Below are 20,459 nucleotides of genomic sequence, written 5' to 3' on the forward strand. Positions count from 1 at the left end.
AATTATAAAAAAAATCATAATTGTTGTATTTGTACAAGTTGGAAATAGGACAGTATCTAATCTATAAGATATATTTAAAAATATAGTTTTGAATGGTTATCCTTGTTTCTTGGGAGATGGAGCTTACCTCAAGGAAATCTGTAATATTTTCAGACTGAGAAAGAAAATGCACCTTCATCTTTGATTCAGATTCATGCCTCTGGTGATTAGTGAAGAATAATTATTCTATGTATTTATTTGTTGATAAGTTAAATAAAATTTTGTGGAAAAAACAGTTTTGAGAAATGAAGAAATTGTATATTGCTTTATTTCCTGAAGAAAAAAAAAACTTCTCCCAGTTCTGCTTCTCCCCCAATAAAAAAAAATCTTGAGAAACTATAAGACTATTAAATATATGCTAGAGTCTTAATTCTATGGGCACAGTATTGGGTCTTAATTGAACTTTGAAATTCTCCAAGCATCTAAGATAGCAAATATTTAAGAAATCCTTGTTGGAATTGAATTGTATTAAATTACACATATTCCTTTTCTCACAAACTACTTTCCTGAAGAAAAATGATACAAAATAAATGCATTCTTTTATTTGTCCTACTAAAAATAATTTTAATATACAAGTGTCCTAGCTGTTTAGTTATTATAAAACAATTAAAAGATTTTCTTGACTTTCTAAATCCTTTGAGAATTAAACTCAAATACAAAAATGAATAATAGAATGAATGAATAAGTAATTTCTGTATATATTCACAATATATATTTATATTTAGATATACATGCATGTACATTTTATGACCACACAAACACACACAATATATTCTTTCCTACTCTTTTCCACTCTTATTCAGTTCTGATTTCTATTTTCAAAGGAATAATCTGTTTAGTAAGAACATCATTAAAAAAGATTATTTTGAACTAAGAAAAATAAGGAGGGAAAGATAGAACAAACTTTGGTGTTCACAAATGAAGAGGAAAAATTGGAATTTAAAGCAAATATGGACATTTTATTAATTCTGATTCTACAACTTTAAGATTTGTACCATGCTCTTCCAACCTTGTGAAATATCATAGTAATAATCCAAAGAGCACTATATAAAAGGCAATAGAACTCTGTTCAAATCCCAACTCTATATCTAGCCATGTAACTTTGATAAAATCACTTCAATTAATTTTAAAATGATATTTATGAATAAAACAATGGGCCAAGTTGTAGGTGAAATTTAAAGCTTACTTAAGACATAGGACCTGTCTTTTGGGACTTGTTATCTAATAGAAATATATAATGAATAAATGATCTATCTATCTATCTATCTATCTATCTATCTATCTATCTATCTATCTATACATATAAAGTTGAAAACAAGATACATTTTGCTTTTACCTGAGTATCCTGAGAGGATAAAGAAAGGCTTCATGGAACACTTTGAATTTCACTTGAATTTCAAAGATTAGACAGAAACTGAAGAAGATGAGATGGGTATATGATTTCTTCTTGGATTATTTCTTAATAATAGAACACTTACAATATAGATAATGCAAGCATTTGGAAATTATTATGGTATGTATTGAACAATATCGGAATAAACCTAATTTCTGTTGAAGAATCAAACCTCCAATCCATGTTGTAGTGAAAGCCTAAAAAAGAAATGTATTCTGAGAAAAGGCCAAAGGACTGGTGCATTCTTTAACTCCACACATATGTATGTATGTGTGTGTGTGTGTGTGTATATATATATATATATATATATATATATATATATATGCATATGCATGTGTATATGCATATGTTTACATAAGCACATATGTATTTTTGTTTCCAGAAATAAGAACTATTTGGAAGTATTGGTTTAAAGGATATTGATAAAAACACAAAAATTGAAGCATCAATGAAACATTCTTAAATTTGTAAAATGAAGTGGCAATGAACAATTTAATTACTCTAACGTTGAATGCCTATATGTATAACTTAATAATATTAATAATTTCTCTACACTAATGAGATACAGATATACATATTCAGATGCATATTGTATTTCAATATATGTTTTAATAATTAAATTATTAACACAGATCACATAGTTTTTATTCAATTTTGTAATAAATATCTTAAAATCCATTATGATTCTTGGGATTTTTGTATGTATATGCATAGATGTGTGTGTATGATGTATGTATATGTTTGCATAGATGTTCCAAAAATCTTGGTTGTATTTGCTCATGATGGTTAAATTCAAAATAAACAAAATTTAACTGAATGAGAAAATGATAAGAGGACGTTTACAAAATCACACAAAATGAGTTTGAAGAGACTGTACAAGTCATTTAATTCAAGTTCCTCAATATTAGATGAGAATTGGAAAACTCAGAGGGTTGAAGTATATTGTCCAAGGTAACAAAGGTAACATGTAAGATAAATGTGGGGTTTGAACACAGGTCCTGTTTCATCCAATTTAGAAATTCTTATAATGTTTGCAGACAGAAAAATGCCTGTTTGAAAGATTATGGCTTTTGTTTTAACTTCATAAAAGGCATGATCCTTTGGAGCAATAGCATCAAGATTTAAAAGACAGAATTATTGTAAGAATATAAGCAGTTTGTTCTTATGTTTGTGCTAGCATAATGAAATTGCTAATGAAGAGGAAGCAGTGATTGCAAGGAAATTTGGTGATGGAATTGATAGGGTTTGGCAAGTTAGGTAGCAGTGATGATATAGAACATTAGATGTATCTTGTTGAAGATTTGAATCATAGGTGATTCAAAATGATAAAGTCAAATTTTACCTACACAATATCTAAAGCAGTTACACCATTCTTCTCCATATATGTGACTATCTTCTTAATTCAGATCCTCGTTATTTCTTACCTAGTTAACTGTCATAGTTCCCAAAACATCTTATTGCTTCAAGTTTCTCATCTTTTGATAGAATCAATGCAATGACTAATTAGTAGGTAATAGTCTTTAATCTTTGTTCAAAGTCTATAATTCTTTCTCTGGATACAGATGGTATGCTCCATTGCAGATAGCCCAGAATTGCATTTGCTTGTTGCACTGATGGAATGAGCAAGTCCATCAAGGTTGACTATCACCACCATGTTACTGTTAGGATGTACAGTGTTTGTCTGGTTCTCCTCATCTTGCTCAGCATCAGTTCATGCAAATCTTTCCAGGCTTCCATGAAATCCCATCCCTCCTGGGAACATGGAACACAATAATGTTCCATGACATACATATACCACAGTTTGTTAAGCCATTCCCCAGTTGAAGGACATTCACTTACTTTACAATGCTTAGCCACCACAAACAGGGCTGATATAAGTATTTTTGTACAAGTGTTGTTTTTACCCTTTTTATTAATTTCTTCAGGGTATAGACCCAGTAGTAGTAGTATTGCTAGATCAAAGGGTATGTGCATTTTTGTTGCCCTTTTGAGACAATTCCTAATTGTTCTCCAGAAAGGTTGGATGAATTCACAGCTCCACCAACAATGTATTAGTGTCCCAAATTTCCCATATCCCTTCCAACATTGATCATTGTCCTTTCTGATCTTATTCACCAGTCTGAAAGGTGTGAGGTAGTACCTCAGAGATGCTTTAATTTGCATTTCTCTAATAAGTAATGATTTGGAGCAATTTTTCATATGACTATGAATTGTTCTGATTTCCTCATCTGTAAATTGTCTTTGCATATTCTTTGACCATTTGTCAATTGTAGAATGGCTTGGTTTTTTTTTGAAAATTTGACTCAGTTCTCTGTTTTTTTTAGAAATGAGTCCTTTGTCAGAAACATGAGTTGCAAAAATTGTTTTCCAATTTACAACATTTCTTTTGATCTTGGTTACTGTGGTTTTGTCTGTGCAAAAGCTTTTAAATTTAATGTAATAGAAATTATCTAGTTTGTTTTTAATTATGTTCTGCATCTCTTCTTTTATCATAAACTGCTTCCCTTTCCATAGATCTGACAGGTAAACTACTCCTTGATCTTCTAGTTTACTGATAATATTGTATTTTATGTCTAAACCCTACATCCATTTGGATCTCATCTTGTTATAGGGTGTGAGGTGTTGGTCTAATCTAAGTTTCTTCCATACTAACTTCCAATTTTTCCAACAGTTATCAAAGAGAGAGTTTTTAGCCCAATAGCTGGACTCATTGGGTTTATTAAACAGCAGATTACTATAATCATTTTCTGTTATTGGACCTAGTCTATTTCACTGATCCACCACTCTGTTTCTTAGCCAATACCAGACCGTTTTGATTGATGCTTTATAATATAATTTTAGAACTGGTAAAGCAAAGTTACCTTCTTTTGCACTTTTTTTTACATTGAATCCCTGGAAATTCTTGACTTTTTATTTCTTCATAAAAATTTACTTACAACGTTTTCAAACTCAAAGTAATTTTTTGAAATTTTGATTGGTAGGGAACTAAACAAGTACTTTACTCTTGGTAGAATTGTCATTTTTATTATGTTAACTCTCCCTATCCAGGAAGAGCTGATGTTTGTGCAGGTATTTAAATCCGATTTTATTTTCATGAGAAGAGTTTTGTAGTTGTTTGCAAAATGTTTTTGAGTCTGCCTTGGCAGGTAGACTCCCAGGTATTTTATTTTGTCTAAGGTTACTTTTCATGAGATTTCGCTTTCTAGCTCTTTCTGCTGTATCTTGCTAATCATATATAGAAATGTTTAGGATTTGAGGGTTTATTTTATATCCTGCTACTTTGCTAAAGTTGCTAATTATTTCTAGTAGTTGTTTAGATGACCTTTTGGGATTCTCTAGGTATACTATCATGTCATCTTCAAAGAGTGTGAGTTTTGTCTCCTCCTTCCTTGATATAATTCCTTCAATTTCTTTTTCTTCTCTCATTTTTTGAGGGTAACATTTCTAATATAACATTGAATAGTATTGGTGATAATGGGCATCCTGGTTTCTCCCCCAATCTTATTGGGAATGCCTATCCCTATTGAATATAATGCTTGTTGATGGTTTCAGATAGATACTGCTTATTATTCTAAGGAACAGGCCATTCATTCCTATACTCCCTAGTGCTTTTAGTAGGAATAGGTGCTATATTTTGTCAAAAGCTTTTTCAGCATCTCTTGATGCAATCATATGATTTTGGATAGGTTTGTTATTGATGTAATTAATTATACTAGCAGTTTCCCTGATATTGAACCAACCCTGCATTCCTAGGATAAATGTTAAGTGATCATAATGTATTATCCTAGTGATAACTTCTGGTAATTGTTTTGCTAAGATTTTATTGAAGACTTTTGCATCTATATTCATCAAGGAGTTAGATCTATAATTTTCTTTCTGCATTTTAACTCTTCCTGGTTTAGGTATTGCTACCATATTGGTGTCATAGAAAGAGTTAGGCAGAGTTCTGTCTTCACCTATTTTTTCCAAAGAGTTTATATAGAATTGGAACCAATTGTTCCTTAAATATTTGATAGAATTCACTTTTGAATTCATCTGGTCCTGGAGATATTTTCTTAGGGAGTTCAATAATGATTTGTTGAATTTCTTTTTCTAAGATAGGGTTATTTGAGTTTTTAATTTCTTCTTCATTTAATCTGGGAAACTTAAATTTTTGAAAATATGCATCAATTTCACTTAGATTGTCAAACTTATTGGCATATAGCTGGGCAAATTATTTCCAAATTATTACTTTTATTTCCTCCTCATTGGTGATGAGTTCACTTTTTCATTTAGAATGCTAGCAATTTGGTTTTCTTCTTTCTTTTTTTTAAATCACATTGACCAGACATCAATTTTATTGGTTTTTCCATAAAACCAACTCTGTGTTCATGTCCTGCATATTCCTTACTGTGGCTCTTCAGTATTTAATTTTTTTTTCTTTCTGAATGCTTGCAGGATTTTTTCTTTTATGTGATAGTTCTGGAATTTGCCCACAATATTCCTTGGTGTTTTCATTTTAAGATCTCTTTACAGAGGGGACTGATGTATTTTAAAAAAGCATTTAGCCCTCTGGTTCCAGGATATCATGGCAATTTTCCATAACTAAATCCTGTAATATTACATCCAGAATTTTTTTCTCTTCAACGTTTTCATGAAGACCTATAATTCTCAGGTTTTCCCATCTTGAACTGTACTCAAGGTCAGTGGTTTTGCTGATGAGGTATTTTACATTCTCTTCTATTATTCTTTTGATCTTTTGGTTTTGTTTTATACAATCTTGTTGTCTCATGCAGTCATTAGTTTCCACCAATTACATTCTTTTTTTAAGAGAAGATTTTTCTTCATTTATCTTTTTCAACTCCTTTTCTAAGTGTTCAATTCTATTTTTGAAGGAGTTTTCCATTTGATCAAGTATAGTTTTGAGAGAATAATTTTCTTTTTTGCATTTTTCCAATTGAATATCTGTGAATTAGTCTCATTTTTAGTTGTCCAATTGTATTATCCAAGTATTTGTTTTCTGGTTGTGAGGTGTTAATTTTTCTCTTGCATTTCTTTTCCCACTTTTTCCAGTTGATTTTTAAAACTCTTTCCTGATTTCTTCAAGGAAGTCTTTTTGGGCTGGAGACCAATTCATATCCTCCTCAGCAGTGCTTGATCTCTGTGGGTTAGAATTTATTGCTTCTAAATATTTCTCCATGCACCCCCCCTTTCTCTGGCCATTTTTCATCCTTCTAGGATCTTGTTGCGGGAGAGGGGGTCTGGCTCTCAGAGGTTTGCTTTTGAAGATCTTAGAGACTTTGTTCACTTGGCCTAGCAATTCCAAGGCCAGCCAGTAGGAGCTGCTGATTGCTTTCTCTGGAGCAGCAGGGTCTGAGATAACCTTGAAGATTGGGCTAGGCCCTGGGGAAGGGAATTAATCTTTTTCTGTTGAATGAAATCTGTTGCCCTGAGGGGGTGGGGGGTTGTTAATTGTTTGTTCTGGGCAAAGGGCTCTGCTGAAATTATGGCACTCAGTTCCCTGACCTAGCTCTTTCTTATCCAGGCATGAGACTCTGAACTGGAATTCACTCTCATGTAGCTACCCCCACCCCCCATCAAATCCCCTGCAGCTAAAGTTGGATCTTGTACCCATCACTCCCTCAAGTCTCTCTGAGGCTGACCCTCTGGTATCCCCCTGCTGCTGTCTCTGCTCTGATCATCTGCTCTCATTTGAGACAGACTTTCTTGGTAGGTGTTCTTCTCCTAGCTTCTCTTTCTGGGTTTTGTTGATCGAATTTCTGTTAAGAGGTTTCTCTCATATTGTTTTTGAGGGGGAAGAGAAGCACTAATCACAGTGTCTGTCATCTCTCCACCATCTTGGCGGGAAGTATCTGACAGGAACTTTTTTTTTAGGTTTTTGCAAGGCAAATGGTGTTAAGTGGCTTGCCCAAGGCCACAAAGCTAGGTATTTATTAAGTGTCTGAGACTGGATTTGAACCCAGGTACTCCTGACTCCAAGGCCGGTGCTTTACCCACTATGCCACCTAGCGACCCCGATAGGAACTATTTATTGATTTTTTTTATTACTTATTTTTTTGTTAGCAGCAATGAATTAAATATTCAAAATAATACAGGATCAAAGTTGGATTTGTGTTTGTATAACTTTGCATATTTGTTATAAAATCTTTATATTTTGCTTTGTTTTAAATAAATATCTGTATTTTTCTAAATGATATGCTGGAGAGGATAGTTCTGGAAAGGTTTGAGGGAAAAAGGAAAAAAAAATTCAAGACAATTTAAAAATATAGCAAAGAAAAGTAGAAAGGCCCCCCAAAATCCTCATAAACTTTGAAAAAAACAAAATCATCTTATTAAATATGTTAAAAGGGAAAGTAAATCATGTATAATAAAATATCTATTCTTTCATGTAAATTTTTTTCACTTCTATAGTATATGCACATATGTATATGGTCTTTGTAGCAACTTAGAGAATATACAGAATATACATACATATTTAGAAATGTTATATATACATGTATATGTATGGTTTAAATATGTTTATTTGCATGTAATATACTAATATGTTTATAGATAATGTATATATATATATATATATATATACATATAGAAATGGAAATATAAACATGTCCCCCCATGTAAAATGCCTTCATGTGCCAAAAATTATAGTTATGAAAAAATATATTTAATTTGAGGTAGGTTTAAACAGAATAGATAGATACACCCATAGATAGATAGATACATAGAGATAGATTTAGACAGATAGCTTGATAATAGCTAGAGCTAGAGATATAGATAGATATCTTTAAAATCTCTTTCTAATTCATTCTCCATAAAGCTGTTGAAGTTCTATTCCTTATTTCTAAGCACAACTACATAACTTCTATGCTCAATAAATTCCAGTGACCCCTTGCCTCTTGCTTGAAATACAAAATTGCATGTCTGTCTTTGAAAAACTTTCAGAATTTGATTATAACACAGCTTTCTATGTGCATTTTGGATTATTCTCCTTCACATGCTCTGTATTTTAGGGGCATCTAGGTGGCACAGTGAATAGTGCTCCAGTCCTGGAGTCAGGAGTACCTGAGTTCAAATTCAGCCTCAGACACTAAATAATTACATAGCTGTTTGGGCAAGCCACTTAACCCCATTTGCCTTGCAAAAACCTAAAACAAACAAACAAACAAAAAACCCCTCACATGTTCTGTATTTTAGTTTAAGCTCTTTCTGGTCCTCTTGTGCAAAGTCATATTTTTTTTTTTTATTTACAGATTGAATTTTTATTTTAATTTTCCTTTTAAAAAAGAAACCCATCCTTTCTCTATTCACTGAGAAGATAAGCATAATTATATCAAGAACAGATTGAGGGCAGCTAGCTGGCACAGTGGATAAAGCACTGGCCCTGGAGTCAGGAGTACCTGAGTTCAAATTCAACCTCAGGCATTTAATAATTGTCTAACTGTGTGACCTTGGGAAAGTCACTTAACCCCATTGCCTTATATAAATAAAAAAGGGAAAAAAAAAGAAAGAATACATGGGAAGTCTTACAAAACAATTATATATTAATATTTGAAAAAAAGACAAATAAAGTGAGTAAAATCATATTTCAATATATACTTAGTGTTTATCAGTTCTCTCTGTGAAGGTGGAATGGATTTTTTTCATCATAAGTTCTTTGGAATTGTCTTGGATTCTAATTCTAATAATTTCTTAAAGCACAGTAGTACCACATCAAGGTCCTATGCCACAACTTGCTCACTTTCCAAAGTTCATGACCGTTAATATCCAAAATCATTTCTAGCAAAGGAAAAAAGTAGTTCTGCTAAAATTATTTTAAACATATAAGTCCAATTTCTTTTTTCTTTGAATATTTTGTAATATAGGCCTAGGAGTGGTAATTCTATATTAGAGAGTAGGCACTTATTTTGTCTTTGGGCATAAGTCCAATTTGTTCTATAGAATGATTATAACAGATCATAAATCCACCAACAGTTTATTACTCTATTTTCCTTCATCCCCTCAATTAGTTATCATTTCTAATAACTGTGAAATGGTATCTCAGGTGTTTTTAATTTACATTTCTTGCTCAAGATGGCAGAATAAAATATGTAGAAATTTACCTGAACTCTTTTAGATTCCCCTCCAAACAATTTAAAATAATTCCTCAAATCATATTCTGAAGTGGAAGAACTTCAAGTTGGGGTGAAAATATTTCAGCTGAAGACAACTAAGTTGGTCAGTAGAAAAGGTCCATATCATTGAGGGTGGTGGTGGAACTTGAAACACAGTGCAGGTTAGGTCATGCCCCAGAAATCCAGAAGTAGGATTTGGAGGAAGCTGTATCAGGGGCAACAGCAGTTACAGTAATTCTTGATCTGTAGAATGCAATTGTTTTGACTATATAGAATTCTGTATTCAAAGCTGGAGGGGAAAAGGAGCACTAACACACTGGCATGTGAGACTGTAGAGAAGCAGGAACCCTAGTTACAGGTCTAAATCAGAGAAGAGTGCCTATGGTCAATAAAAGACCAAAGAAGAGGATAGGAGAGCAGTAACCACTCCATTCCTTCAAGGAATAAAATTGTTATAGACCTTCAGAACTAGATCTGAAAACAGCAGCATGAAAAACCTAAAACTTGGGACAGGGACTCCTCCAACCCAGGAGTAGAGGTCAATTTTACCTTAAAGTTAAAAGCCAAGAAATAGGCTTGACAAATGAATAAACAACATGAAAAAATCTAATAATCAAAAGTTACTTTGATGATAGGGAAGACAGAGAGACAAAAACTCAGGAGACAAAGGAGCCTCCTACAAAATCTTCAAGAAAAATTTGAATTGGAATAGACTCCCAAATAATTCCTAAAACAGTTCAAAAACGATTTTAAAAATTAAATAAGAGAAGTAAAATAACAATTGGGAAATATAAAAGAATATTTTTAAGAAATAGTCAACAACCTGATAAAAAGGTACAAAATTATTTAAGAAAATGACACTTTAATAAACAAAATTAAACCAATGGTTAAAAAAAAGAAAGAAAAATTCACTAAAACCAAGAATTCATTAAAATTGCATTGGCTAAATGGAAAAGAGGCACAAAAGCACACTGAAGAAAATAATTCTTTAAAGATTAGAATTGGTCAAGTGGAAGCTAATAATTCCATAAAGCCATCAAGGGCTAAAAAAATAAAATGCAATGAATGAAAAAATAAAATGTGAATTATTTCATATTTCACACAACAGATCAGGAAAATAGATTGGGGGACAGATAGTTTAAGAATTATTGAATGAGTTGAAACCCATGAATTAACTAAAAAAGAGCCTCAGTATTATCATTCAAGAAATTAACATAGAAAACTAAATTGATAACCTAGAACAAGAAGGTAAAATAGAAATTGAAAATATCCACTGACCACCTTTTGAAAGATTTCTAGTGCTCCAAGGTTAATAAGAGAATATTGTAATCAACCAAAAATAAACATTAAAAGTTTTGTAGAACCACAGTCAGGATAACCCAAGATTTAGCAGCTTCTACCTGGAAGAATCAGAGAACTTGGGATAAGCTATTACAAAAGTCAAAGGAGCCTGGATTACAACCAAAAATGACCTACTCAGCAAAACAGTGTACTTTGAGGGAGGAAATGAATATCTAATGAATTAATGAATTTCAAGCATTCTTGATTAAAAAAAAATCAAAGTCAAATAGTAAATATGTCTTTCAAATACAAAACTAAGAAAAAAAGTTAAAAGGTAATCACAAAAAAGAAATCACAGAAGATTCACCAATGTCGAACTGTTCACATTCCTATAGGCGAAAATGATATTTTCAGTTTATAAGAATTAGCGCAGTTAGAAAAATTATTCATAAACAAAGGGCCAGGGTTTGGTGAGAAAAAAAAGATGCACTGGGAGAAGTGGGGAGAGAGAGAGCTAGAGTGCAGAAATTATCTCACTTATAAGAGGTACAAAAGGATGACCTTCTACATTTGAGTGGAAGATGTAGTCTGACAGGCAATGCTTGAACCTTACTCTCATCACAATTGATTCAAAGATGGAATAACATAAACAGTAAGTTAGGTATAGAAACCAATTTAACTCTACAAGGAAGAAAGATAAAAGAAGGGGTAAGAACTGAAGAAGCAAGGGTGAATTCAGAAAGACAAGAGTCAGAAGCAAAACAGACTTTTTTTTTTTGCAAGGAAATGGGGTTAAGTGGCTTGCCCAAGGCCACACAACTAGGTAATTATTAAATGTCTGAGGTCGGATTTGAACTCAGGTACTCCTGACTTCAGGGCCGGAGCTCTATCCACTTCACCACCTAGCTGCCCCCAAAACAGACTTTTGAGGAGGGACATGTTATAAAGAAAGAGAAAAAGAGAAATGGAGGGTATAGAAACAATGGAGATAAAGAGGTATTTTAATTGTGAATGCTATTAAGATGAATACATTCATATAACAGAATTGGATAGCAGATGATTTAAAAACCAGATGTCAAAATGTGTCATTTACAAAAAAGTAAAACACATTTGAAAGATACACCTACAGAGCTGAAACAAATGGCTCTAGTAGAATCTATTAAGACTTCAGCTATACTAAAGAAAAAAATGGATGTAACGATGATCTCAGATAAGACAAAAGAAAAAAATAGATATAATTAAGACATAAGTGGGGAAACTACTACTATAAAAGGTATCTCAGATAATAAAGCAATGTCAATTCTAAAGATGTATATATGCATTTGTACATATCTGTGTATGTGTATATGTGTGTTTATATCTTTATTTCTTAATTTTTCATAATTCATTTAGAACATATCATGATTTGTCTCATGTAATCCCCCAATTGTTGCAAACTGATTGTGTTTTCAGAGATTTTTTTTTGTCCTACGAAAGAATAAAATGGGGATCTAAATATTTTGGCATATTTGAGAGGGTGTTTTATGGGGGGGGCAGTTCTTAGATATCTTTGAGGTACATGTACAGTAGTGGGATTTCTAATACATGTATATAAATAACTTAGTAATTTTTCTTGTTGAATTGAAAAGTATTTTTTAAATAGTTGAATTCACAGTTACATAAACACTTTCCAGAGGTCCTTCAAAATTTGCTATTTTCAATAAAACATCTGATTTGAACTCAGGTACTTGAACACCTGAGTCAGTACAATTTTCATTATACTAATAAACTTCAGCAATTTATGATTCTGTGATTGACATTATCACATAATACAGCACAGTGAAAAGACCTTTAGGCTTAACTCTTCTTATTAGATATGTAACCTTGAGCAAGTAACTAAATCTTTTTGAAATCTTGAGGCTTCCTTTTACCTTCTCTTTTATTAATATTTCACTGTTTAATGGCAGAAACTTAAAAAAATAGCAAAGACTAAATACTGATATTTTGTATACTTAAATTGGACACTTCCTGTGAAATAATTAGCATTAATTATTTGAATGTCTATAATTGTGATAGCTATATTACTGGTGATAAAAATTATTTTCTAAAGCAAAATAAAAAAATAAAACATGAAATATATATTCTTAAGAAGCAAAAGAGTTGTCAAACTAATGGAAGTTTTATCCATTAAATAAATAGAGAATCCCTTCAAAATTTGTAGAAATTACATAAAAAAGGATTTCAGAAAGTCATGTGACATCATAGTAGGAGTTGTATTTTATGATTCTTAGGATAAATAAAATTTCAGGTTACAGGAAAAGAGTCAATCTTATAAAATTTTTCAATTTTAAAGATTTAAATTTTAGTAATAAAACTAATTAAATAGATTTTTTCTCACTTTCCTTCTGTAAAGTGTTTTCTTTGGAGACCTTTTAGTTCTAAATTGCACTCAGTATCATGCTAATTGGCTCTCAATCCTTCAAAAGAAGGCGCCTTGATGAAAATGATAATGATACTCTCATAAGGGAATATAGGATAATTGGATTTTTGAAGAGCAGTGCTACTCAAATATCTACTAATCTAAATAAGGTAGCCACTTTGGATTGGTAACTTTGAGAAATTGGTTTCTCAGAAAAATATTGATGTAATTCTTTCATTGAGGTACAATTGAAAAGACATTCTTATTCACCACATCATTCACTATAAGTAGAGAGAATAAGTTCATTGCCTGTGTTTGAATCCTGAACAAACACTTTGTATCTCTGAGTAAATGTTGGAGGATAATGATAGTTCCCAAATTTCTCTTAAAAAGATTTTTGCCCATTTCTGCTAATGAAATAAAGATAAACATTTCTAAAAATAAGCACATTTCTTAATACTTTAGTGACCATGAAAGAACACATAATTCTCAAGAGAAATATTAATCCTATAAAATAATATTCCAAAATAACCAGTCATTAGAGAAATAAAATTCAAAATAATCTGAGATTTCATATTATCAAATGTATTGACCAAAACAAAGATGATAATATTTATTGTTGGGGTACATGGAAAGATATGTATGTATTGGATTGTTGATAAAGCTGTGAATTCATTGATAGATACAAAATCTGGAAGACTTTTATGGAATTGCTGAAAAAAAGTAGGTAAAATTTTCATGTCCTTTGGTCGAGATTCCATTTCTTCATTTATATTTAGTAAAGAATTCCCTAAAACAACCCAGAAAACCAGAAAGAAGCCTAGAAGAAATTAGACTTTGATCAATATGCTATTCCATATTCTTTATTAAAAATCAAAATACATTTTTGTAAAATATACAAGATCATTTTTGTAGAATATCCTAAATTTAAACAATAAGCAGATGGATAGGAGAATTTCTGAACCAAAGGATGGAGTAATGATAATACATTGATTACATGATATTAGCAACTTTTACACAATTACAATGGATACTGAGATAAAAAGGCCAAGTGTATAACTATAACTTCAATCAATTGCTCCTAGTACTCCCTTCTTGATAATAGTACAAGGGCAATGTCCCCTTAATTTTTCATTTCTCCAGGCTAATTTTCCATGGTTCTTGGGGACCTCCGCTAATCAGACTCCTCTCCTTGGAATCTTTTTTACTTTATTATTTTCCTTAAAGAATTGTAGTGTTCCTAACTTAAGACCATACCCCAAATGTGACCTGAATTGGGCAGCAAAGAATGTGATTATTACCCTTAATAGTGGAATGCATCTTTTAATGTAAACCACTATCTCATTAGATTTTTTTTAGTTGCCATTTTATATTATTGACAAATATCCGATTCTAGTCAGCAAAAAGTTTTCAGATGAACCACTTTCTAATCATTTCTTCCCTATCTTACACATCTCAATATAACTTTCTGGATTTAGGATAACTTTCTGTATGACTTTCTGATTTAACGTTTAACTTTAAAACTATCCCTCTTACATTTAATCCTGTTGACTTGATCCCAGTACTTTAGCATTCCAAGCTTTTTTTGCGTAATGTCTCAATTATTCAGGGTATTATTTTTTTCTTTAGTTTTCTACTAAATCTACTAAAGTGATTTAATATATGATTTTATTGAAGTCACTAAAATATTAAAGAGTGCAAGGACAAGCATTGATGCCTGGAAAGCCCCAATAAACTTCCACTTGGCATTATACAAAAACTTTTATCTAATTTTATTTATTGCTAGTTAATATTTTCTTTTTTTTCCTTTTTCTTTTTTTCTTTTTGCAAGGCAAACAGGGTTAAGTGGCTTGCCCAAGGCCACACAGCTAGGTAATTATTAAGTGTCTGAGACTGGATTTGAATCCAGGTGCTCCTGACTCCAAGGCTGGTGCTTTATCCACTACGCCACCTATCCGCCCTACTTAATATTTTCTATCAAAATACATGTGTTATTATATTTCCTTTACAAATATTTAGGTAATATATATATATAGTAGCATGGTGGAAAAAGACCAGTGTTTAAAGTCAGGAAGAATTGAATTCAAAACTGGCCTCTGACATAATTCTGTGACTTCGGAAAGGTCTCTTAACCTTCTTAAACTCGTTTCTCTTAACTGAAAAGAATGATAATCATCATATCCATCCTTAAAATAATAAGAATGCCAACAGCAGCAGCAGTATTAATAATACCATCACCGAGATTTGAACTAAATAAAATATTTTAAAACATTATTTAAAAAAAAAAACACTATCACAGTTCCTGGAATATAACTGGTGCTTAATAAATGTCTGTTCCATTCTTTTTTCCCTTAAATCAAAACACTGATCTATGATTTTAGGACCTTATTTAAAATAATCAGAAGCAGGTATGACCTGCTGTTGATCAAGGCAGTGTGGTTTGTCAAAATCACTGTTTTCTTTCCCAGATATATATTACTTGTCTTTGTAGTAATATATTTTTGAAACTCCAGAATTGAATCAAATCTCACTGACATTGTTTAGAAGTTATACATATCATATATTCCCTTGTAAAATAACATTTTAGTAATATATCATTCCATACAAATTATTGATGATTTGACAAATGATCAAAGGATGTAAAAAATACAGGTTTTCAGATGAAAAAATCAATGCTCTCTCTAATCATCTGAAAAACACTCTAAAGCAGTATTAATGAGATATACCCAAATTACAACAACTCTGAGGTACTATTTCATACCTATAACATTGTTTAATATGACACAAAATGAAAATGATAAATGTTGAAGAGGATGTAGAAAAAGTGAATCACTAATGCACTATAGGTGTAGTTGTAAATTGTTGCAATTTGGAGCAATTTGGAACTATGCTCAAAGGGCAATTAAACAGTTTATAGCCTTTGATACAACAATGTCACAACTAGGTCTGTATCCCAAAAAGAGCATAATAAATGGAGAAGGACCTTACAAACACACAAAAAATTTGCAATGGCTCTTTTGTGGAGACAAATAATTGAAAATTTAAGGGATGCCCATCAGTCAGGGGGTGGTTTAACCAATTTAGGAATCTGAATGTAATGGAATGCTATTATACTCTAAGAAATGATCAGCAACCAAATTTACAAAAACCTGGGAAGTCTTACATTAACTGATACAAGGTGAAATGAGCAGAGCCAAGGGAAGATTGTTCTGATACAAAATGAATTGAGAAAACACATAAAACATATCATTCTCTTCTCATTAGCTTGTGAACTTCTTGAGCTCAGATGTTTTCTAATCTATCTTCTTAATATTTCCTTAACCTCTGCATAAAGTCTAGATTATGAATGTTTCAGTAAAGGTGGTGAATATTTGATGAATTAAATTAATTCATTTCTTATGGAATATTAGTGACAACTCAGTTTCGGGTGATTTGTCTTATTTGCCTTCATATATTGTGAGCATTGCAAGGTCAGTGGTTCTTGCCAGAGTTAACATCCAAAATAAAAAACAAATAATTCAATGTCAAACAAATTCTTTTCAAAAGAAGTATTCTCAGGTTAGTAGACTTGTTTAAACAACACATTTCAATATTATTAGTATTTCCTCACAGTAAAACAATCACATTATTCATTAATCTCATTGTGAATATCTTTTGTATCTATTGCCATCAGAGAGCAAACCTCAAGACATTTTAATGCTTGGTATTAGATGAACTTAATGAATAATAAGAAAATATTTAAATAAGTCTAAGATATCATCAACATGGGCTGCATGTTGCCTGCAGTCTATCAATATTTTTTTTCTATAGTTATTTTTTATTGTTGCCCCTAATCATATGCAAAAGCAAGTTTCAACATTAACTTCCAAACCCCATGCTCTAAATTTTCTCCCTTATACCCCACTCTCCCTCTCCTTCATTGAGAAAGCAAGTTACTTGGTATAGTTTTAAAATGTAGTCATGAAAAATATTACTACAATACTATTTTTGTAAAAACAAACATAATTCATACACACACAAAAAAAATGGAAACCACAACAAAGTAAAGTGAAAACAAAAGTATGCTTCAGTTTGTATTGAGACACCATGATCTCTTTCTTTGGGTTGGATAGCATTCTTCATCTAAAGTCCTTCACAAGTCTCTGGGGTCACAGCATTATTGAGAGAAGATAATTCATTCACACATGATCATCCTGAAATATTGCTCTTACTTTGTATAAGGTTCATTTTTCATTGCATCTGCTCACGTAGGTTTTTCACTGAGAGCATCCTGTTCATCATTTCACATAACATAACAGCAATTCATCTCAATCACATACCACAATTTTTTCAGTCATTTCCCAAACAATGGTATTCCCTCAATCTCTAGCTCTCTGCTACCAGAAAAGAGTTACTATAAGTATCTTTATAAATATAGATTCTTTTCTTTCCATATTTCACATCTTCTTGAATGTAAACTTAGCAGTGACATAGCTAGGCCAAAGGGTAGGCATAATTTTATAACCCTTTGGACATAGTTCTAAATTGCTCATTAGAATTATTGAATCATTTCACAACTCCTATAACAGTGCACCTATGTCTCAATTTCCCTAAATCTCTCCCAACATTTATTATTTTCTCCTTCTGTTCTATTAGTCAATTCAATAGGTAGTATTTCAGAATTGTTCCAACCCATATTTCTCACATCAATAGCAGGGTAGGTCATTTAAAAAAACAATATTTAAATAGATTGCATTGGTAATCTCATCTGAAAACTATTCATATCTCTTGATCATTTATCAATTGAAGAATGGCTCAAATTTGACTCAGTTGTCTGTGTTTGAGAATTTAGGTCTTTATCAGAGAAATTTGGTTCAATATTTTTTCACCTCATCCATTTCTAGTAATATTTCCTTCCAGCTCACTCCTCCCCCAATCCCCATTTATTCTATTCTCTCAAATGTCACCTTCTCCCTCATCAAAACTATGCTGCATCTGACTACCCTCTCCCACAATATTCCCTCCCTTCTATCACCTATACACCTTCACCCTTTGCTCCCCTTTTTTCCCATCCATTTCCTCTCTTATCTTCATTTAAAGTAAGCTAGATTTCTATACTCAATTGATTGTGTATGTTATTCCATCTCAGAGGCAATTCTCATTAGAGAAAGGCCAACACTCCTCCTCACCTTCCCCCCTCCACTCCTCTGCAAAGCTTTTTCTTGTCTCTTATATAAAATATCTTACCTCATTCTATCTCTTCTTTCCCTTTCTCCCAGTACCTTCCTTTCTCACCCATTAAAATCCATCTTTTCAAGATGTTATAACTTCAGATTCTACTCCCTCTTGTATCTTGCCTATATTTGCTTCTTCAAACAGCCCTATCAGATAAGAATCTTCATATGAGTTACCAGTAACATTTCCCCATGCAAGAATACAAGCAGTTCTGCATCATTATGTCCCTCATAATTTGCCCTTCATTTCCATCCTCTCTAAGCTTAACCTGAGTCCTGCACTTGAAGGTCATACTTATTGCTCAACTCTTGGTTGTTTCATCAAGAAAGTTTGAAAATCCGTATTTCATTGATTGTCCATCTTTGCCTCTGAAAAAGGATGTTCAGTTTTGCTGAGTAATTGATTCTTAGTTGAATTCAAATTCCTTTGCTTTCTTGAATGTCATATTCCAAGTCCTCCAAGGCCTTAATATAAAAGCTGCCAAATCTTGTGTTATCCTGACTGTAGCTCCACAACATTTGCATTATTTCTTTCTGACTGCTTTCTCTATTTTCTGCTTGATGTGGGAGTTCTGAAATTTGGTTATAATATTACTTGAAGTTTTCATTTTAGGTTCTCTTTCATGAGGCAATCTGGATTCTTGCAATTCCTATTTTTCCCTCTGTTTCTATGATATCAGAGCAGATATCCTGTATAATTTTTTTTTTGAAAAATGGCATCTAGGCTCTTTTTTGTTCATGATTTCAGGTAGTCAAATAATTTTAAAATTATCTTTTCTGGACCTTTTTTCAAGATCAGTTATTTTTTCCAATGGGGTATTTTATATTTTCTTCTAGTTTTTCATTCTTTTGGTTTCCTTTTATTATTTCTTGATTTCTAACAACATCATCAGTTTCCCTTAGTTCCACTATGCATTTTAAAGAATCATTTTCTTCAGAGAGATTTTGTATTTCCTTTTCCATTTGGTCAGTTTGCTTTTTAAAGCATTTTATCCCCTCTCCATTGGCCTTTAGGACTGCTTTTTCCATTTGACTCAAATTGACTTTTTAAGATGTTTTTTCTTTAGCATTTTTTGATATCCCCTTCACCAAGTGTTGACTTGGCTTCATTGATTTTCTTGCATTGCTCTCATTTTTCTTCCCAATTTTTCCTTTACCTACCTTACTTGATTTTAATGATATTTTGTGAATTCTTCCATAGTCTGAAACCAATTCATATTTTTCTCAGAGGTTTTTGATGCAGAAGCTTTGACTTTGTTACCTTCTGAACAGTTTTTTGTTGGATTTTTTCCCAGTCTATGACTTGATTTTAACTCTTTGTTGAGGTAGACTCTGCTTTCACTCTCAAGCTTTTGAGTTTTTTGAAACTGTTTTCAAGGATACCTCCCAGGTGTCTCAATTCTTCCAGAGTCTTATGAGAGGCTATGATTACCCTCCTGGTTTATTTTCTGGTGTGTAGATGGCCACAAAGCACTACTTTCTGCACTAGAACTCAGGCAGTGATCTCCCCTATACTTCTTCTCCTTTTCCTGAGATTGGGACCCCATGGATCTGAGAATGAGCAAAGTCTTCCTCAGGAAAACCAAAAAGACTTCTGTAATTTCCCCCATTCTGCTTACCCTTTATGGACTGAACAGTCTTGAAGCAGCTTCCAGGTGACTTCCAAGGCCTTGCACTAGACTCTCACCTTAGTGACACAGTTTTCTCACTGACTCTCTGAGATGTCTTTGGCAAGCCCTGCACCCACTAAATTCCTGATCATCTGAACTAAATGTAATGTTCTGGGGAATCATTCTAAATTTATCTCTTTTTCTTTATAATAGAGTTTTATTTTTTCTTTTTTAAATTTAAATTGTATTTCATTTTTTATTTTACTTATTGTGAAAACTTTTTCATTCATTTTTATAAGATTTTAACATGCAAATTTTTCTTTCTTCATCCCCTTCATTCTTTTGAAAATGTTAGGATGCTTGATATACTTTATACATGTGTTTTCCATGTTATTCTCAGTTATGGAAGATGAA

The 20,459-nt window shown here is 32.1% G+C and overlaps 1 pseudogene; it reads left to right on the forward strand.

Annotated features, from left to right (window-relative positions):
* Window positions 1–20,459, forward strand: part of LOC141502016 (methyltransferase N6AMT1-like) — a 79,446-nt pseudogene that overhangs the window by 47,667 nt on the left and 11,320 nt on the right.

The sequence above is a fragment of the Macrotis lagotis genome, chromosome 1, assembly GCF_037893015.1.
Source record: "Macrotis lagotis isolate mMagLag1 chromosome 1, bilby.v1.9.chrom.fasta, whole genome shotgun sequence".
Lineage (NCBI taxonomy): Eukaryota > Metazoa > Chordata > Mammalia > Peramelemorphia > Peramelidae > Macrotis > Macrotis lagotis.